We start from the raw sequence: 20,929 nt of genomic DNA on the forward strand, positions 1-20,929 counted from the left end.
ACTCTGCTCATCTTGTAAAACCATTTGCAGGCAACCCATCCGAGACCAGGAAGTCTCTCTCACACCCATGTGCACAGGAAGTACAATGTTAACTCTGCTTTGGAAAGGTAAACTGAAGAACATGAGCCTCAAGTAAGACTGATGAATTAACCTGAATTATTAGAGGTAGATCATAGGTTTTCATGCCTATTTTTATCATTTATAAAATACAGATATGCAAGGGTCCTCTACAGCCAAGGTATGTTTTGAAAACAAATAATGTTCTTGACACATACATGTAATAAGGCAGCTGTAACTTAAGTTAAAACCCACATACTGCTCCTACCTCTAAACTTGTAAAAGCAAGTGCACATTGCTATAATTATAGAGTAGGGGATGTTTATTTTATTATTTGTGTGTTGCTTGTTATTAAAGCAGGAAGAATAGCTCTATTTGACTGTGAACACCCTGGCCACCACCTGTACCAGCCAAAGGTGCTCTGCAGCTCCTTTTTCTACATGGAGTAGGCCAGGAATTGCCATTGCCTTTCACCAGCCTTGCCAGGGCACTGCCCAACCCTCACAGAATCACTAAGGTTGGAAAAGACCTTCAAGATCACCTGGTCAAAACATCACTCTCCTACCAATGTCAACCACTAAACCATGTCCCTAAGCACCACCGTCCAACCTTTCCTTGAACACCCCCAGGGACGGTGCCTCCACCATTTCCCTGGGCAACCCGATCCAACGCCTGACTACTCTTTCTGAGAAAAAAGTGTCTCCTAATTTCCAGCCTAAACCTGCCCCAGCACAACTTGAGTGCAGCACACAGGGAAGGAAGGCGACGGAGCTTTGAGGATTGTGTCATACGGGCATCGGCGTACATTTGCATCAGCAGTACTGTGGCTTTTTAATTTAAATCATGTACTCCTTTGAGAATTACCATTATCTCCTTTTTTTTTTTGCACTGTAGCTATTAAACAGTTCTGCTGAGGGATCTTATTGGGAGTATCATGGCTTCTGAAAGCAGCAACCGCTGCCCCCAGCCACCACCAGCCCTTCAGCAGAGCCCAGAGCGGAAAGCCAGCGCGACGATCATTACTGCTCTCAACGTGCCTTTTCGGAAGGACGAGTTGTGCGTTATTTTACACTTTATTTATTTATTTAACGCCTAGTTCCAGCCGTTTCTCAGCAAACACGCGTCCCGAGGCCTTGCCACTGAGCCTCCAAAATGGCTCCGCCACGAGGCGCGGGGAGCCGCCACAAGCCCAACCCGTCGCAGCGCAGCGCCACGGCGCCCCCTGGCGGCGGCCAATGGCGGGGGAGAGGGGCCGGGGCCGGGGCGGGCCGGGCGCCGTCCTCGCTTGATGCCTCCACAATGAGGAGCGATATATTTTAATTTAAACACCATAAACCTATTGAGTGCTTAATTAACTTTAACCGTCTTTAGGGGAATGAAGCCAATTTGAGGGGGTCAAAAGGAGTTGTTTCAATATCAAACAGTTTTACATCGTCAATCCATTCATTCGGCCTACAGCTACTGATTAACACACAAAATTAACATGTTAGTAAAAATTCATATTCAGGTCTCCGGGGAAATTAAGATGCACATGCACAGAGCATGATTAGCACAACCATTGTTTTCCCCCAACAATATAATTTAATGGGTTTTCAGAATTACAGAAAGAGAGGCTCGGTGCTGCTTTGAATTGATTATTTACCACAAAGCTTTGAAATATAGAGAAGACAGGAGACAGCGCGAGCCAAGGGGCTGGCGACGGAGGAAAACCGGAGGGGAGCGAGCGTCCCCCTGCCATGGGGCAGGGCTGGGCCGAGGCCACAGGCAGGCACTGCCGCTGTCCCCAGCATCCTTCCCCTTGCCCTCCAGAGCCTTCCCCTCTCCTCCTTCCTCTGCCGCCTTTCGTGTCGCTGTGCTATTTTTCCATTGTATCATTTGTTTTCATAAGGGAAGACGCAGCTCAAAGCTTCTTCCCCTGCCTCAAAAAGCTGTACATGCTGCTTACTTCTCAGAAATGAGAGGATTAGGAAGGGTGCCAAACCAACAAAGGAAAGGTGAATAAAAGAGGTGATACTTCTAAAAAATGTACAACTGGCAGGCCAAGCAGAAATCACAGCCCCAAGGGCTTGGCTTGAGTAGTACTGAAACACAACCCGAAATCCTCAGTGACCTCGGTGGTTCTTGAATGGGGCCATGGCATCTGTGTGGAACACCACGGAGGTGGAGTGCCCGGCTCACAGGGCAGATCAGCACTTCCAGGACAGGGGCCTTGGGAGGGCGATGAGGCACTTGGCTATGTGGGGAGGCCACTCAGAGACACCAAAGCCTCAAAGTCAACCACAGAGCAGGAAAGCACAGTACCCAGCATCTGATTTCTTGTATCATTAAACTTAGGCCTTGTTCATGTGTCTTGTTCAGTGGGTAAAAAGCAAACAAACACAGTCAGATAGGGTTCAGTTCAACCATTTTGAGTTTAAAATAAAAAGAAACCCAACTTTCTCCCTCACATCTGAATAATATAGCCAAAGTCTTCTTAAAGCCAAATAAACACAAGCCAGTAGTGTGCCCAGGTGGCCAAGAAGGCCAATGGCATCCTGACTTGTATCAGGAATAGTGTGGCCAGCAGGAGCAGGGAGGTGATCATCCCCCTGTACTCACAGAATCACAGAATCACAGAATTTCTAGGTTGGAAGAGACCTCAAGATCATCGAGTCCAACCTCTGACCTAACGCTAGCAGTCCCCACTAAACCATATCCCTAAGCTCTACATCTAAACGTCTTTTGAAGACTTCCAGGGATGGTGACTCCACCACTTCCCTGGGCAGCCTGTTCCAATGCCTCACAACCCTTTCAGTGAAGAAGTTCTTCCTAACATCCAACCTAAAACTCCCCTGGCGCAACTTAAGCCCATTCCTCGTCGTCCTGTCACCAGGCACGTGGGAGAACAGGCCAACCCCCACCTCGCTACAGCCTCCCTTGAGGTACCTCTAGAGTGCGATAAGGTCGCCCCTGAGCCTCCTCTTCTCCAGGCTGAACAAGCCCAGCTCCCTCAGCCGCTCCTCGTAGGACTTGTTCTCCAGGCCCCTCACCAGCGTCGTCGCCCTTCTCTGCACCCGCTCAAGCACCTCCATGTCCTTCTTGTAGCGAGGGGCCCAAAACTGAACACAGTACTCGAGGTGCGGCCTCACCAGAGCCGAGTACAGGGGGACGATCACCTCCCTAGCCCTGCTGGCCACACTGTTTCTGATACAAGCCAGGATGCCATTGGCCTTCTTGGCCACCTGAGCACACTGCTGGCTCATATTCAGCCGACTATCCACCATCACTCCCAGGTCCTTCTCTGCCTGGCAGCTCTCCAACCATTCCTCTCCCAGCCTGTAGCTCTGCTTGGGGTTATTGCGCCCCAGGTGCAGGACCCGGCACTTGGCCTTGTTGAACTTCATGCAGTTGACCTCAGCCCATCGGTGCAGCCTATCCAGATCCTCCTGCAGAGCTTTCCTGCCCTCGAGCAGATCGACACACGCGCATAGCTTGGTGTCATCTGCAAACTTACTGAGGGTGCACTCGATGCCCTCATCCAGATCATCGATGAAGATATTAAAGAGGACCGGCCCCAGCACCGAGCCCTGGGGGACGCCACTAGTGACTGGCCTCCAACTGGACTTGACTCCATTTACCACGACTCTTTGGGCCCGGCTATCCAGCCAGTTTCTAACCCAACGAAGCGTGCGCCAGTCCAAGCCAAGAGCAGCCAGTTTCTTGAGGAGAAAGAACTCTGCTCTGGTGAGGCCGCACCTCAAGTACTGTGTTCAGCTTTGGGCCCTTCAGTACAAGACGACCCTAGAGTGTGTCCAGAGAAGGGCTGTGAAGCTGGTGAAGGGCCTAGAACACAAGTCCTGTGAGGAGCGGCTGAGGAAACGGGAGTGGTTTGGTCTGGCGAAGAGAAGGCTCAGGGGAGACATTGCTCTCTACAGCTACCTGAAAGGAAGGTGTGGGGAGCTGGGGGTTGGCCTCTTCTCACAGATAACTAGCAATAGGACTAGAGGGAATGGCCTCAAGTTGTGCCATGGAACCTTTAGGTTGGAAATTAGGAGACATTTCTTCTCAGAAAGAGTAGTCAGGGATTGGAACAGGTTGCCCAGGGAAATGGTGGCATCACCGTCCCTGGGGGTGGTCAATGAAAGGGTAGACGCGGTGCTTAGTGACGTGGTTTAGTGGGTGACACTGCAAGCAGGGTGATGGTTGGACCAGATGATCTTGGAGGTCTTTCCCAACCTTAACAATTCTATGATTCTAAACGATCAAACTAATCACAGAACAATAAAAGGTCTCATGACTCGCAAGTGATTCCCTGGCTTTCTAGGTTTAATTGTTTTCCGATTATAAAATGAGAGAAACATGGAATTTTTGTCATAAATGCAGGTGACCATGCATGAAGATGGTTAGGACTCTAGCTACTCCATTCATCTACTATACTTGAGACAGCAAACTCAAGGTCCCACAGAGCAAGTCTCAGGTCTGCAGAGCACCCATCAATATCAACAACATTCACAGTCATGGGGAGGGCCTGGAGCACAACCTGGTGATCTTTCATGAGACAGCCAGGATGAAACAGGTCCCCAGGGCAACTGTACAGTCTCCATCCTTGCTGGTTTTTCAAAACTGAATTGCACAGATCGTTGTGCAACCAGACGCAACTTTTGAGTTAGCTCAGCCTTCAGCAAGAGATTGGACTAGATGGCTTCTGGTGAACCTTTTCCACCTCTGTTATTTAAATGAAGCGTTGCAGCAGAGTGCCTGCTGATGCTGAGAAGTCAGAAGCCATACATACCTCACACAGCACCAAGATGTTGTGGACCAACAGCACCTAACCACAGCAAAGAGAGCAGGGCTTGGACCATAGCTTGTAGTGAATCTGGAACTCAGCAAAAGCCAAGAGCACTATTCTTCACAAAATGCGCCCAAAAATAGCATATTAAAATGCTGTCCTTTTACATAATCCACAAAGACAACTTAAATTCAGGACTGTAATGATCCAGGAATCTCTAAATCCATATACAAAGTCTAGACTCACAGTTCTGCTTCCACAGTTTAGTATATGGGTGTGCAGTTTCAAGTGCCTAGGCATCTTTATATTGATCTCCATTTAACACCTAGCTTAATTATTAATGGTAACAACAATTAGTAATTTAGACTTAAATATCCATATTTGGAACAAGACACAAGGAAAACAGTGGATGACTTGCACATGATCTCCATTCTATATCTGACATTTGTTGTTTTCTACAATGAAAATTTTAAAAACTAAAGAATTGGAAAGGCATGGAGCCTAGATCAGAAAACAGCATTAAGGTGAAAAACTAGGGTTGGGGGAGCAGAAGGTGATAGGGGAAAATGGTTGAATATCTCATGACAAAACAGGTTAGGAAAATAATATTTATCATCAGATGGTTTGCCCAATAACTATGATAAAGCATGTAAACATGGTAGTATCTTGGATTCAGCCCTTACTCAAACACTGAGGAACTGCAAAAAGAATGAGCACAATTTAGCAACGATTATAGCTGAAGAATATTGTAGAACATGGTATCATGTCATAGTAAACCATAGTAATATTTTAAGAAAGGGAAGTGATTTATTTATTGCAAAGACAAGAGTCAGAAATAGCACATAATGGGAAAAGTTTGTAAACTTAAAAATAACTTCAAAGAAGTACAAATATACTTAAAGTGGGTGTGGGGTTAAAAATGATTTTGAAATGTGGGGAAGCAAGACAAGTCAGGATTATGATGTTAGAGAGCAAGAAGAACAATGTGCGAAACAGACAGCTGAAGAAACAAGGAGGTTAACTAACTCTCAGAAGACTTCTCGTTACTTAATCTGTTTAACCAGCAATACATAAAAAGAGACAAGAAGCATTAGCAGGCTACAGAGAAGCAAAACATTACATTTAGCTGGATTCAGCACAAAAAGAATATTGCTGTTTCAGATACTGAAGGCATAGCATGCCAAAGATCCTATTCAGTTTCAGAAGAATATCCCACGAACAGAGACAGCTAAGGAAGGGGCTCATTGTTTTCAATGGTTTTGCTCTGAACATTAGGACCAGACAAGGATGACAGTTTTCTAAGAGAAGCAGATATTGCAGCTATTAAAATAAATGTTACTGTTAGAATAAAGTCATATATTTGAGAGCAGCAGCAAAAGCCAAAGGATGATCGTACTTAAAATCAGCTTAAAAGACAGGTGTTATGGATGGGCTTGGAAATTGTGCATCACAGCCCATTTCACTGGATCTGAGTCTATGAGAAAGATCTGGATGTGTTCTGTCAACTGAGCAGGGCAAAACAGCAGAGAGACGGAGGAGCTCAAAGTCTGGCTGTGGCGGAGTCTTCTTTACATCAGTATCAAGCAGAGTAGTTACACACACATCAGCTCTTCTCCCAGTGCAGTGGGAGACAAAACAAGTACAGTTCCTGTAAAGATGAGTGAAAGCCTCCTGTCCTACGTGTAGGAATTGTCAAAACCGCCTAAACACACATGGTTATCATTTAGGCAGCACTGAAAAGTCGTTTGATAGAAATGTCTTCTAAGGATCTACTAATGACATCATCCAAGTTGTCTGTAAATGTGTCAGGATGGGTGTTGAGAATGGGGAGGGTGAAGATGCTGTCAAAACTGGAGGAGAACCAGCTGGGTGACAGCACCCAGGGAAGGGCTGAATGCCAGGTAAGGCTCAGCAAACGTGCAGGAAGAGGTGTCAACATGGAAGGAAACTAAATGCTGCCTCCAGACTGATTTGTGTATTATTTTTAAATACGTGAAAAAGGTGGGCACAGACATTGTATAGGTGGTAGAAGTCTCTACTCTCACGAAGCGATGCAACTTTGCAAAGAGGAGAGGAAATTCTGACAACATCCATTAAACTACTATCATTGCCTATAACACTGGATTCTAAGTCTGATTCTAAGTCCATGGCTTGTGCTCAGGGAATCCAAACATGTGGATGACATCTTCCCACTCTAAAAGCACTGTAAATGAAAAGCAGCCATACAACAAAAAGGCTCTCCAGGAAAGCAAGAAATAAAAATAACACTATTATTATTTTTTAAGCTTTGCTGCACATCAAAAGATCCCATAACATTTTATGGATGGAGATATATATATAGTCCTATTTTTGCTAATTTCTTTCCATGAAAAAAAAAAAAAAAAAAAAGAAAGAAAAAAAAAAGAAAAATTCTTTAAGTAACAGGAGATAGACAAACAGCAGGAGAATTTTCCACTGGCCTCTCAGAATCCATGACCCAAAATACCAAAGAAGAAATAAGAAAGCAACACTGCAAGACACATAAGTCTCTATACACAGGCCCTTCTTGTTTATCTTCAGTATTAAATAGTACCACTGAACCAAAACTAAGTTAAAAAAGGAAAAATTGCTTCAAACTATCCTTCTAGAAAACATTTATAGCAAACAACAAATTCCCTATCACAGAAGCAAAAACTTAAGCTTTCATCAAGAGATATGTACTGAGATGTGTCACTCATGAAGTCTCCAGTATCACTGGCAGAGCAAGCTGAGGGAGTATATGAACCACCATGCCTCACTGAAGAATTTCAGCAAAATAAATCCGTCCCAACATAAAACTACTTCCTATCAAAAAAAAAAAAAAAAAAAAAAAAAGATAAATAATGATAAAATTACCTCAGCAACTATTATTTAGTTAAGCCACATAATTATATTTTACCTCCATAATTTGCTTATCAAAACAAAACAAGCTATACATAGGTGATTTACAGGCAAGTTCCAAAATGTACAGTTTCTATCTAAAAATAAGTGAGTAGGTATATTTTTCAAAAGCATAAATGATCTGGTCTCTAACACAGAATGAGCAACACAACCAGTAAGAGAATTCTGTAAATTCTGTGCATGTATCATCAAGCTGCTAGTATGCTTAGAAGTACTCCAAAGTACTCCAAATTACATATACACCAATATATGGAATGTGTGTGAACTTGGGAATGTAACTCTGCAAGTATACAAAAAGTTATGAAACATCTTTTGCTAGATGATAAAAATAGATAAATTATTTCAGCTTACACAGCTGGCAATTATTTAGCTTTAAAAAAATATATAGAAACTAAGAAGTACCTTCACAACTTGCAACAGTAATGCAAATTCAACTTGAAGTGCATAAAGACACTTGACAGCTACGAACTACGTGCATGCTTTCCACTGAAACAGCACAGGCACTTACCAGTGGAGCATGCTTACATCCTATAGAGGCTTACAATAGCCTATTCCAGCTGGCTATGCTGCTTCGGAGTTGCAAAAAGAGCACTCCTTTATTTCACATACATGATGAAAATAGTACTTGATGTACTGACATTTTTCTATGAACTTTTTGTATAGCACAAGCGATAGTCTGAACTCCATTTAAAAACAGAAGAGCAAAAGCTTTTCCTATTATGTTCTTTTCAAGCAGAAAAAGTGAAGAGTTATGGCAAGTTCATGCCACTTCTAAGATGTTTAACACAAGTATCATAATTGTCACTTAATGGGTCAGGAAACAAAGACAGACTTGTCTCAGTGGTGTTGTCTGTTCTCTATAGATCACACTTATTTTCCTTTCATATTTAGGAAATGTAATTATGTCTAATTCAAATTACAAGAGAGAATAATTACACAAAGCCCTTTTTTTTTTTCCCTTTATAGTTAATCCTCTGAATATTTTATTTGCCAAGACATACAATTTTCCAAAAAGAAAACATTAACTTATGTGGCCTGTATGGAATTTATTTAATTATATGATATTCCAATAGGCTGCCCAGCAATTTATTATGTTAATTAGTTAGATTATGTGTGAAACATTTTACAATGAGTCTTTCCCTTTACTTCTTTTTTTTTTTTTTTTTTTTTTTTTTTTAATCCTTCTAATGAATCATTTTTGGTGGTTGTAAGAAATAACTGGGCTTTGCAGTTTGAGCAAAACATAATTTATATCAACCTTGACTTTCTGAAGCTTTTGAGAACCTTAAATTGTGCATTTTGTGATACTACAATCTACTTACTACAATGAAACATTATAATTGTTTAGTACTGTGTATTTGATATCAGAATTGAATACTATATTACTTTGTGAGTACTGCTATATTTTTGGTTACAACTAAAAAGGGAGGGAAAAAAAGGAAAAGACCTCCAATAGTTCTCCAACTAGGTGGCAGAGGAGAGTTAAAAGAAAGCACCTACCAATCAGCATGTGCAATTCTCTCTTGGAAATGGGCAAACAAGCTAAATCAACATGGATTTTTGCAAGAAAGCAAGTTTTTGTTTGCTTTCTACAAGCTGATGCTACTGTGTGGACAGAGAAACAGAACGCTGAACTTAAAATCTCTTCCATGATGTCTTCAACAGAATGTTTTGCAACAGTCCTGGAGTATTATTTCAGTCTAAACTTTACCTTACACTTTTTTTTTTCCTTACTAAAATGAGAAATCCATTGTATTTTTTTGCCTGAGTTTTCAATAGCAGGGGTCAGCACCTTTCAGCAGATCCAAGCTAGATTTCAGCCTTCCAAGCTAGATTTCCAGGACCCTGCCGGGACTCCTGGCATGTTCTGCATTTAGCTGGGAATCCATGCTTGCATCTTCAGCCTCCCAGAACACCCTGTGTATTTGTAGGTGGGGAAAGGAAGTATTGTCAGAACATCCTTTTCAGCTATAGATGCACGGCTTCCAGAAGTACCCACCCCACTGCTACGCTCCTATTACTGAATTCAGCCAAAAGAAGTCAACTTCGTATACACGGGGTTTGTTGCTTAGGTTCTGCTTCTTCTCATACCCATACTGTAAACTAAAAATAGAACCTTTTCTCACCACCATTTTCAGCCCAATGCTGCACTGTGTAACACAGAACAACACTGTAACACCAGCACATGTAAGCCCACAGAACAAAGTACTGGTGAACTGGGATGTCTACACATGCATACCTGAGCAGACATCTGAAACTGCGCTCGTCCAACACAAACTCACTTTAACAAAAACTTCACTGTTGGGAAAAACTCCCTCTCAAACAGAAACAAGAAAAATCCAGACCTAGAGGTCCATATTTTGCAAACACTACAGCTCTCATTGTTTGTAGGTGGTAGAGGACAGAAATAAAGTTCAGAAAGATAGTTTATCCCTGCTGCTCAATGGTGAGGGAAACCATTGCTTAACACAACAAGAAATTCACTAAGAAATTTATGTTGAACCAGCCTCTCTGATCAGATACTAAAGGGTTTTGCTTATGTGTCATCTGAAAATATATTAACACTACAGAATCACTGATGTTGGCCCAAATGTCATGTTTAAGTCAGTTTCCAATTATTATCTTACCATTTATATTCATTTTCCCTTAATGGGAGCACTGTTAGAGCACTATAAAAAATTCTGCTGTGGTCACATACATCTCCAAGACTTGACAGGTCAGCCAGCCACAGAAACACTATAAATATTTCAGATAACCTTTTTTTTTTTTTTTTTTTGACCAACAGATGCTGATGTGATAAAATAATAGAGGGAGGCAGAGGAGAAAGTGACAGTATATTCCAAGTGAATTAAGTATATTCCAAGTATATTCCAAGTGAATTAAGTATATTCCAAGTGAATTAAGTTGGTGTTGATTTCCTCCAACTGTGATATTCAAGTTACATTCACATACAGGTTATATTTCTAAAATGTTTCTGTACCTTCTGTAACATCTGTTGACTTGACAGTTTTAAGAAATGGAGAATTCAAGACTACATTATTGCTCATTTCTTAAAGGAGGACAGAAATATTGCTACACAAAGTAAAAAATCCACCTAGTAATGGGCATAACAACTCACACAAATGCCATGAATTTTGGCTGCACTGAAGATTTTACCAGCATCATGTCTACAAACCTAACCCTAAATCATTAAAGATTATAAAATAAAAAATGGACACGATAAATTGCAGATACATTTCATAAGGCATAAGCAAAATCCAAAGTTAATTTTCCTCCAGGTCTGCAACCAACTGAGTCCTTAACACTGCATTTTGTACGTCTTCATTCAAAGCTGAAAAGCAAAACTTGCTGAAGCTGGTCATTTAGATGTTTTCTTGTGTTATGAAATGTAGCAAGCAAACATAAAAAAGTCCTCAGCATAGATCATTAAACATATTTACATTCTACCTTTCGTTTTAATAAAACGACTCAAATGCTTACTTGGTCCTGAAAGACTGCACAGTGAAGGAACTCTTCAGAGCAGGTTCCTTTAGTGGGATACCTGTGAACAAAAATATCAAAATAAGTTTGCTAGACTAAGAAGGTGTGTTAGTCCAGTCTTATTTTTTTTTTTCAAGCTGGAATTGAGCAGAATAAACATCCTAAATACTACTGTATAGCAAGAAGGCATGTGTATTTCACTGTCCCTTGGATCTCCAGGATTAACTCTGCTCTCAGTGCAAGTTCTTAGATTATCGTTTTAAGGCTCACTGCCAAGAAACCCATAAGTGCTTTATCTTGCTCTTTACAGAAGAATTAAATAGGACTAATACCTTCACGACAAAGTTTATACGAATAGTTCAGGAACACCTGCCTTACGGCTCTCAGTTTTTTTTTTTTTGGCTGGTAACCACATGCAGGTCATACAAACCATGCTCAGTTCCCATTGCTAAGCATCACGGCTTGTCTCGGCACTACCCAGTGACCCAACAGCCAGCCCGTCTCTGTGGCTCATGCCCCATCACCATGGTGTGCGCTGTCAGAGCACTGCCTGCCATGCTGCAAAAGGTTGAAACATGCAGGATCGTGCCCTGGACCTGTCCTTTTGGGGTGGTTGCTGGATGCTGCCCTAACGATCACTCCATCCTGAGCTGCAGTGCAGGGTTCCTCAGCCCTTAGCTCTGAGCTTCTCAACACCACAGCAGCTTTAAATTAAATGACTAGTGATGAACAAAAATTCTTTCCACGTGTATTGTACACTTCAACACACCACTGACAGTTTTAAAAACTCATGCATTAAAATCATTGTCTAGCTATGTATTTAAAACAATTAAGTCATCAGTAATTCGGTAAACGCCATAATAGGCTTTTGGAAATTACAGAAGAATCCTTTCCCACGACATACATCGATATGATATTTGTCTAACTAGGTGATCTGCTTATTATGCACCAATTTAATGCTTTCTTAAAATATGTGGCAACAAAAAGCACAAAGGAACAAAGTTACCCTGCTTAATTATTTGACAGCATCAGTTTCAGATTTTCCGACGTGCCAAGCTAACTGAGAATACGTCAGTGCTACCACAGGACCTCCCAGTTCTCTCAGCACCAAAGGGTTAATCCCCCACATTTAATATCCTACCTCAAACGAGAATAATTGTAGCGAGGAGCAGGCTCTTATGGTAGCCTTAGTAAGACCATGCTAGTTCTTCAGAACACAACAGTAAAAAAGCCATGCAAATGGAGATGAATGGAGCACAAGCCACCGAGGTAATTAAAAATGTATTTTCCATCTCCTAGTAATTGAATTGTGTACAAGCTGCAAGTTAATGAGGTCATCTACCCTCGAGCACTGACAGGAAAGCAGGAATAATTATCTTTCAATTTTTTCTTATGTAGCAATTAATTTTAACCATTCGCCTACACCCCACTCCTACTTCCCTCATTCCAGTCAGTCAAAGTCAGAGCTAAGCCGAATTGACAAGCAATTGATATGGTAGCGGCACGGAGCCGCCGAGGCGGGTAAGGTAATCAAGGGGCTGCAGCTGTTGAGGGCTAAGCGCTTCCAGGTGAATGTCACCTGAGATTTTGCATTCTGCCACTCGGAGGACTTGGGACACACAGCAGTGCCTGACAGCACAGCTGGTGCCAGGTGGGCAGGGAGAGGACGGGGCTGGTTTGGGAAGGGAACAGAAGGATGGACAAGGATTGATGAATGGACAAGACTTGAAACAAAATCCCCCCCTCCCTTTTTTTTTTTTTTAGGACTCATCTTCTATCACTGAGTATTGCATACTACATTTTGGAGCTGTACAGAAAAACCACTGTCATGCCTTGGCTTTTAATACGAAAACACAAACACCAATTAGACTCAAAGCCTTATGATGCCTCCCGTAACTATCTGACATGGACTTTCAGCAGCTCTCCACTTAAAAGGAACTAAATGCATGCCAAGACAAATCCATGAGGGAGCGGGCCACAGAGAGCAGTTTGGCACTTTGACCTGCGGACAGAGGCCTCACGAGCTCTCTGCAGATGCCCACGTTTGTAATTGGGCTGGCAGTCTCAGCAGCTCTTCCTTTGACCTGCACCATCTTTCAGCAGCTAAAATGAGCTGTTCTGTTCACAAAAAAAAAAAAAGCAAAAAGCCTCAGGTCTTTTAACAGGGACGGCACTGGCAATGCAACAAATGTATTTAACCATTTAATTCAAATGGTTGAGATCAAAGGCAGGAGGCCCAAGTGTCTGGTTATTAATACTGCTCCTACATCTCCTCCCCTAATTAAGATTACAAATGTCATCAGCACATTGCATAAGAAAGGGAGCACACTGCTGGACTCAAAGATGGCCATGTGAGCCATACCACAGTGACAACTCATCCCTGTATGTCATACTCCCACGTGCTGTCAGATGTATTTCTTCTCCAATTTTAATTATTATTTTTGGCTTGCATTTTTATGAAGACCTTTCCCAACAGCAAGAATTCTGATTCAGATGCTCTTACATTCATGAGTTATGACAATAATTGTGCCTTACTCACCTGGCTGGGCAGACTAGCAAAGTCCCATCAGGTAAAGCTCTGTCACTTTTGTAAACTGTGACAAAAATTCTTATATGCACAACTATAACTGCAGACAAACAGCGTAAAAATTATAAAAATTATTTTTTAGTGTGAAATTATTCAGTGGTGGTGTAAACAAAAAAACCTCAGTCCACTGCCTTGGACTTCAAGTCCACAGTCCAGCTGCCGCCTTCTTGTGCTTTTACTAGCCAATTCAAGGTTGTTTTTGAAGTTGATTCTACTTATTACAGAAGTGTCCAACAAATAGTTTCCTTTTAGATGAGCAGAATTTTCAAAGCAAAACTTGGTAGAAAAGGTAACAGAAGTTAATCCCTTGTGCTTTCCTTCATTAGGAACGAAGACAGTGATTATCATGTAGGCAAAAGTTAGACAACACCTGGAAGAGCAGTACGCATAAAGGTCACCTCAGCTTCAGTATAAAATTAGAATCAGGAATGTAATCAAAGGCAAGCAAATGCCAACATGCAGAGACTGGAGGGAAGAGGAGTCGTCGCTTTCTTTTGAGCGCACAAAGAATATAACAACACGTGACAGCACAATAATATAGTAATAGCAATAATTTCCGTATATTTATCACCTAACTTTCTACATAATTTGCAACTGTCTTCTACTTTTCTTCCCATTGATGGAAGAAAACTCCACAATCTAAAAGCTGTTGGCAAAGGGAAACTTGTATCTCACTTGAACTTGTTATCCACCTCCCGTGGATATTTAGAAGTTTGCCTCACCCAGAATGAACATCAATTGCTGCTTCAGCAGGAGACTTCACAATCTTGATTTCTCATGTACACCTGTAGCACATGCACAGAACAATACCTTCACAAAGATCAGCAAATGGAGTTTTTACAAAAAAAAAAAAAAAAAAAAAAAAAAAGCACATTTTGGTCTTGCTGCTTGCCCCTCCATCTCCCCATCCCCAGTTTAACACATTGCAGCTGGGTGCAAACCTGGGACAGTTGCTAACACTGGTGGCAAGTCCAGGTGAAACAAATTCAGAGTATTACAGAGAGAGGCACGTCCATAAAGCTAGTGCTCATTGCTCATAATTAAATTCATTTGAGAACTCTACACACATGGACATGATGGAAAGACATGAATTGTACTACAAAGACAAAATCATTCTCGGTGGTGAGTTAAATGTTGTCAGTCAATCCTAACCATTTCACAGCCAGCTTTCTCTCTGTAATGGCAGATTAAACTTGGCAGACTTGATGGGACGTAATAAACTTCATGTAGTTCCCACTCCTCCTCTTGTTTGCAGAGCTGTGGCATGTTCTCCCTTTTAGGTTTGCTCCAGAGAGCCCAGATAAAACAAGGAGATCAGTTTCCATGTCCTCAGGAGGCTCTTTTGCTCTCATTAGAAGGGAAAGTTCAAATGCACATGCATAAACTGAGGAAGCTACTTCAGCAACTCTCCTGCCTCTGAAGAACAAGAGGACAGAGAAAAGCAGTACTTACTTAAACAGTGCCAGTGGTCATACAGCAAGGACAGGGCTCATAGGAACAGTTCACGTTACGCAGCTTTTTCTATTCTGAACACACAAAATGTGCTGCTGGCTCAGACAAATCCTGGGCATCACCCTGCCTCTCACAGAAGGAAAGAGATGCTGTTTTGTAAGAGCATGCAGCCTTGATCACTTGCTGTGGTTTGTTTTCTTTACCATCTCCCAGCTTCCAAAACTGTCATTTTAGGCATATTTTTTAGGGAATACCCCTGCTTAAACCCTTCAGCATCTGTTTATAGACCTGTTGTCCACAAAGTTGTCTACTCCTTCTTTGAACCTGCATATATTGCATCTCTACAGCATTTTGTAGCAATTGCTTTTAGTTCTACTACCCACTGCATAAATACACTCTCTGCTTGCTTGTCTTCAGGGTTTTGTTTGTTTTTAGAAGTTCTCATATTATTTCAACAAAGCATCCCTTTCCCTGCTCTGGTGCTGTCACAAGTAGATCCCAGCAGTAGATACTGGTTAGTAAGAAAGATGAGAAGTTCAGTATAAATCACAGGGGGATTTGAGAAGAGAAAAGGAATAATTCTTGCTGAGGTGTAAACACCTTGTCCTACTTGTAGGAATGTTTTTACTGAAATTAAAGAGGATGCCATTTCCTTACTTCCTTAGTGGGATTTTAAATATCCCAGGTTTACCACCTGGCATAAAGAAGCTAACTTACTTGATGTATTGCAAGTTGCATGGAAATGACATGACAAATTAAAATAAAAACACTGTAAATGTGCAGAACCAGCTTCTAGTGAATGGAAGGTAACTTCTGATTGGGCCAAAATTGACAGGTTTGTGTGAATATTAAGCTCTGACAAATTTTCTTCTAGATACTAATATTAGAATATAGTATTTGTATGAGATATTTATGCACTATTGTCTCTTCACATTAAAACATTTAGGGTGGACTTCTCTTCTTGTAACTATGAATCACAGTATTTGTGCAAATTCTTTTGCTCACTTCCTGTAAATCTCAGTCTTCAGATTTTTCAGATTTGGATAATCTCCTTTTCTTCTACCACTCCTGAAATGTAAGCCTAGCCCCAGAATCACTCTTGAACCCCACAAACTTGCATCATACCTGGGCTAACTGTGGTACGTGTCACACATACAGAACTCCGTGACAGTAAGTATGTGACCCTGCTACTAGAAAAGCTCTGTGATCAGAAATCATGCCGCAAACGTAACTAACCCCCACCCCCCCAAAAAAAAAACAAAAAACAAGTTAAACGTTTTCTCTCCAAAAAATCAGAAAGACAAGATGTAAACCACAGCCAGAATACAAAGCAACAAACTACATAAAAAGCCTAAGTCTAGAAAAGCAGGCAGAGAAACATGTAATTGTTTTGCTCTGCAATGAAAAGCCTCTAGCACACAAATTAAATAGAAATCTCTGCTTGGATGCTGAAGCATAAAGGAACTCATGTTCCCGCTACACTACAAGCAAGACACATTGTCACAGACGCACAGGAACAATTACACCTTGATCTAATTTTGTTTAAATACAACCTATACTTTTCAATAATGATCTGCACAGGAGAGCTCATGTGATTTAAACCTATACAAAGTCTGAAGGTACAAACACAAGCCATCCTAAACACCACCACGAGACAAATCAAAACTTCAGATCTGTGCTCAAATGTGATAATCAACGTGTCACTTAGAACTTTTCTCACAACTATCCCAGACATTTTAAGTGCAGTTTTGGTATAGCTTAAGTTTTACAGTGTAAACTGGGACCATCGCAACATCCCAGTCTGTTTGCCTTACTGGATATTTGTTGTATTACTGGGAAAACACTAAATGAAGCAACTGGGAACCTATTCCGTCTCTGACTTTCTGCTGAGGTAGCAGCTAAAAGCCCTAGCCCTGCATAAAGATGTACATCCCTCCTGAGCTGTACCAATCTGCAAAAGTAGATGGTCCCACTCCAGAGGCACACCCAGTCCGAGTTTAACAAGCCAGCTCCGAGTTCTCCATTTGTGATATATAGTTGCTGACATAACTGTTGCTAACAATATTTAATTTGAGCCAGATCAAATCCTGCACACACTTTTTCCTGTGGAGAGTAGTAGAGAGATCAATACTAGTTACCTGCTGGAGAGATGCATCTCCTAGAAGCTCTTACAGAGCAGAACTCCTCCACCTCCCACCCCCCACCCCAATAGCTTATTACATAAACATATGCACTAATGAAAGATTTTAAGCTGCACCATTAAATACTTCTGTTTTTCTAAAAAATCTCATCTACCCAGCTGCTGCTTATCAGTCATCCATTTAATTATTGTACTCTGTTGCCTTGATCTGGCTTTGCCACACTGTGATAAATCATGCACAGGTGTACTGCACACACTGCTCCAGGCACAGATCTCCCCACACCCCACCCTTCTCCAGAGGCTCAGACAGGGCATCTATGCTAAATAGATCATTGCACAAAATTTCACACAAACAAGGAGATGCTTTTTATTTTGTTTTGTTAAAAAGCTTGAGATCTTAAAAGGCCTCTGATCACTCTCACACACTAGCATGTTGATATTCAGTGGATGCCCACTAAAACTTTCAAGATCCCACACAGCAATAAAAAAAAAAAAAAAAAAAAAATCTTTTAAGGGTATTGCCATTCACTATTTGGCTCAATTTTAATTTCTCATTTCCTCCCTCCTAGTTATGTAAAAATTATAGAATATGTAGAAGTGAATATAGAAAAAAAAATTAGATTTTCAATAAGTGTTCAGGTAAACAATTTATGAAAAAACATGAATTTCTGCTTAAAGCAATCAGGGAAACTTCACTTTCTCCAGACACCAGGATTGAAATCCTGCACGTTAGTTCCAGCTAAGTCAATTTTCTTAAATTGAAAATCCTGACATAACAAAGTTTCATCACTTTTTGTGAAGTGCCATTATTTCTAACTATCCTCAGATTTGAATGCAAATCATCTGTGTCCAGCTATAGCAGGCTTAAAATTCCTTCAAAGATGCTACACAAGCTGAATTCTGCGTCACTGTCCCCTAGCATCAATCCTACATTGATTTATTTCATCTTTCCACTTTACTGTTTTCATTGAAAATGTTATTCCTCCCAAAATGGCACAATAAGCAAAATACTTCACTTTTTTTCCTAGGTGTTGTCTCAAAAAAGAAAAATTATTTTCGTAGGTATTCTGTACCTATGTAATAGAAACTAAGTTGAATATTGTCTGGTGATTCAAATTACACTTTTCAATTCTGATCAATAGAAATACACTTCATACTTTCATCCTGAAAGCACTCGAATAGGACATCTAGTAATACAACATTGAACTTCAAAATTTTAGTATCTTCTTTCCTTTTAAAGAAACATTTCCATGTGATATTTATCATATTCAGACGATTTGCTGCTTTTCCAAAATACTATTCCATTGCATGACTATTAAAAGGTAAACCCTGAACAAATTACAGTGTATGTGAAATTTTATTTACCTATTTTACAGCGTGAGCTCCAGAAAAGAAGATACACGACTCAGTGAAATATTACCCAGGTCAGCACTGCCACGTGGTATGTTACACTATCAACAAATGACATAAGATGACTGAAAGAAGAAGAAAACAAAACTTGAAGTTAGCATCTTCCTTTACAGTACATCATATTCCAGGCGACAAAGATCACATGAAACAATCCTAAAACAGATTTAGAAAACCACGCAGTGATTTCAACACCCAGTCTGTGTCTCTGCTGGAGCAAACTCCAGTAAAGCAGCACTGCCCCACAGCACATTATAAAATTAGCCAAATAAAGACAGACTGCAGGATCAAAGCAGTGAGATATCCCTGCTTTTCTTCTGTTTCCTAGGATACTTCTCTATATACCTAGATTTTGTTCATGTCCATGTTTTAAAATAGTCATTTGACATTTACATCTGAATTAATTCTAACTATAAATACCCCTTGTTATATATCCAGCTAGTTGTAGCACATTAGCAGCTCACCGTATCCATTTCATTAAGATCTTTAGGATTTTAAGTCATCAGTTAATAATCCATCCTTATTATGAAATAGAGCCTCTGAAGTATAACTATTAAAATAAGCCAATCTAGTTTACGCAGGTTTCTGGAGATCTTCTGCCCTTTCAAAACAGTTGCCTATCCTCATAGGAGCACCTGTGCTCTCCTAAATGGTTACTCAGTAAAAACTTCTTAAATTCTGACCAAGAAAGTCAGCCAGTGGAGACAAGCAGCTGGTTTGCGCTCCCTGAATCTTTTGATCTCTCTATGGAAATTTCCACTTAAGGTGAAAATGACAACTCACCACTTGACTGGTTCTTGTGACAGAAATATGGCCTGGTCATTGCTCCCACTGCCTGTAAAGACAGTACAACACCTGTTAAAATAGGATGGGCTATCAGTCCTGAGCTAACTAAAAATCCAAGATAGGCGTTTCAGCTTACTTGTAACAGTTGACCTCCTCCACCCATTGAAGCACTCTGCTCTTCCACATTCAAATTCTGCTAGCCCCCCATCTTCCCCCAGCAGAGATGACCACAGGTGTACCTGGAAATGAAGGACACTGTGACAAAGCTTGCTAGCTGAAGTCCAGCTGCAACACAGCTCTCCTCCTGCTTTCTGCACCCACCTAACTCACCGTGACATCAGAAAGAACCTGATCGCCCCTTTGTAATTCCTGAAGGCTACTACGTTATACCTCCTATGACAGTCAAGCTTACACCTTTTTCACTCAGAAGTCAAGCACTGAAAGTTAAACTGTTTTGGTGGGTTTTGTTTTGATTTTTTCCCCTTTCAGTAAAACAGAAAAAGAAATCAGAACTAATCTTCCCTTAGGACCTTCCCTTCCCCCCAGTTTATGTGGCACAGACCAGCCCGCAATAATCAAACCAGAGCCATTTAGTGTATAGTCTAGTCTTGCTGTGACTAATAGGATGATTGGTTGTATAGCTTCTTTATGGTTGTTCATTATATCACCCTTACATAAAGTAATTTAATTTCAGTGGGATAATTAGGGTATTTCTAATCTAACTGATAGTCTGAATGAAATGAGATTCTCAGAGGGAGATTTGTGTACCAGGAGATTGCTGACCTTCGGCCCCAATTTTCACACAATGTATTAAGCTGACAGCCTTACTTCCAAGCCCTGCTGCACCGGCTCTTCACCACTTGTGCAGAGCTACATGCTGCAGACAGCACCACTGAATGAGGTGGTTCTGCCCCAAAATCCCACTATTAAAGGAAACTATACTATTTTATTTGCATTATAGAAAAATAATCCAGGACATCACTCAGTAGCTGGAAGTGCAGCACTGTTATTAATCTGCCATGTAATGCCAGCAACTAAATTCTCGATTTTCAGGCTCTGCATTACAAGGCAACTTCAAACTTATACAACGTTGACTTAATCAACACCTACACTTTCAGAAGTATTGAAAGAAAAAAAAAATATTTTTTCCCCTACAATTTTCTGGAATCAAATATGCAAGAGTTAAGTATGCAGCTTCTACACTGTTGGCAAAGTGAATCAAATCTATATCGTATTGATGAACCAAAAACCTGGGTTCCTCTAGTGTTCACTGCTCACTGCAGCTGACAAGCAGTATGGACTATCTGGCTGGTTAACCTACAAAACCCTCCAT

The 20,929-nt window shown here is 41.0% G+C and overlaps 1 long non-coding RNA gene across 1 annotated transcript in view; it reads right to left on the reverse strand.

The window, feature by feature from the left end:
• LOC309878395 overlaps positions 1-19,629 on the reverse strand; it is a 60,418-nt gene extending 40,789 nt beyond the window's left edge. The window contains exons 1-3 of the long non-coding RNA XR_014317535.1: positions 19,594-19,629; positions 18,769-18,878; positions 11,225-11,285 (exon numbers count right to left, since the gene is read on the reverse strand). This is a non-coding gene — a long non-coding RNA (uncharacterized lncRNA). The remainder of the gene's footprint in view (positions 1-11,224; positions 11,286-18,768; positions 18,879-19,593) is intronic.
• Between the last annotated feature and the right edge of the window lie 1,300 nt (positions 19,630-20,929).

Source organism: Aythya marila (assembly GCF_965140915.1).
Source record: "Aythya marila genome assembly, chromosome: 5".
Lineage (NCBI taxonomy): Eukaryota > Metazoa > Chordata > Aves > Anseriformes > Anatidae > Aythya > Aythya marila.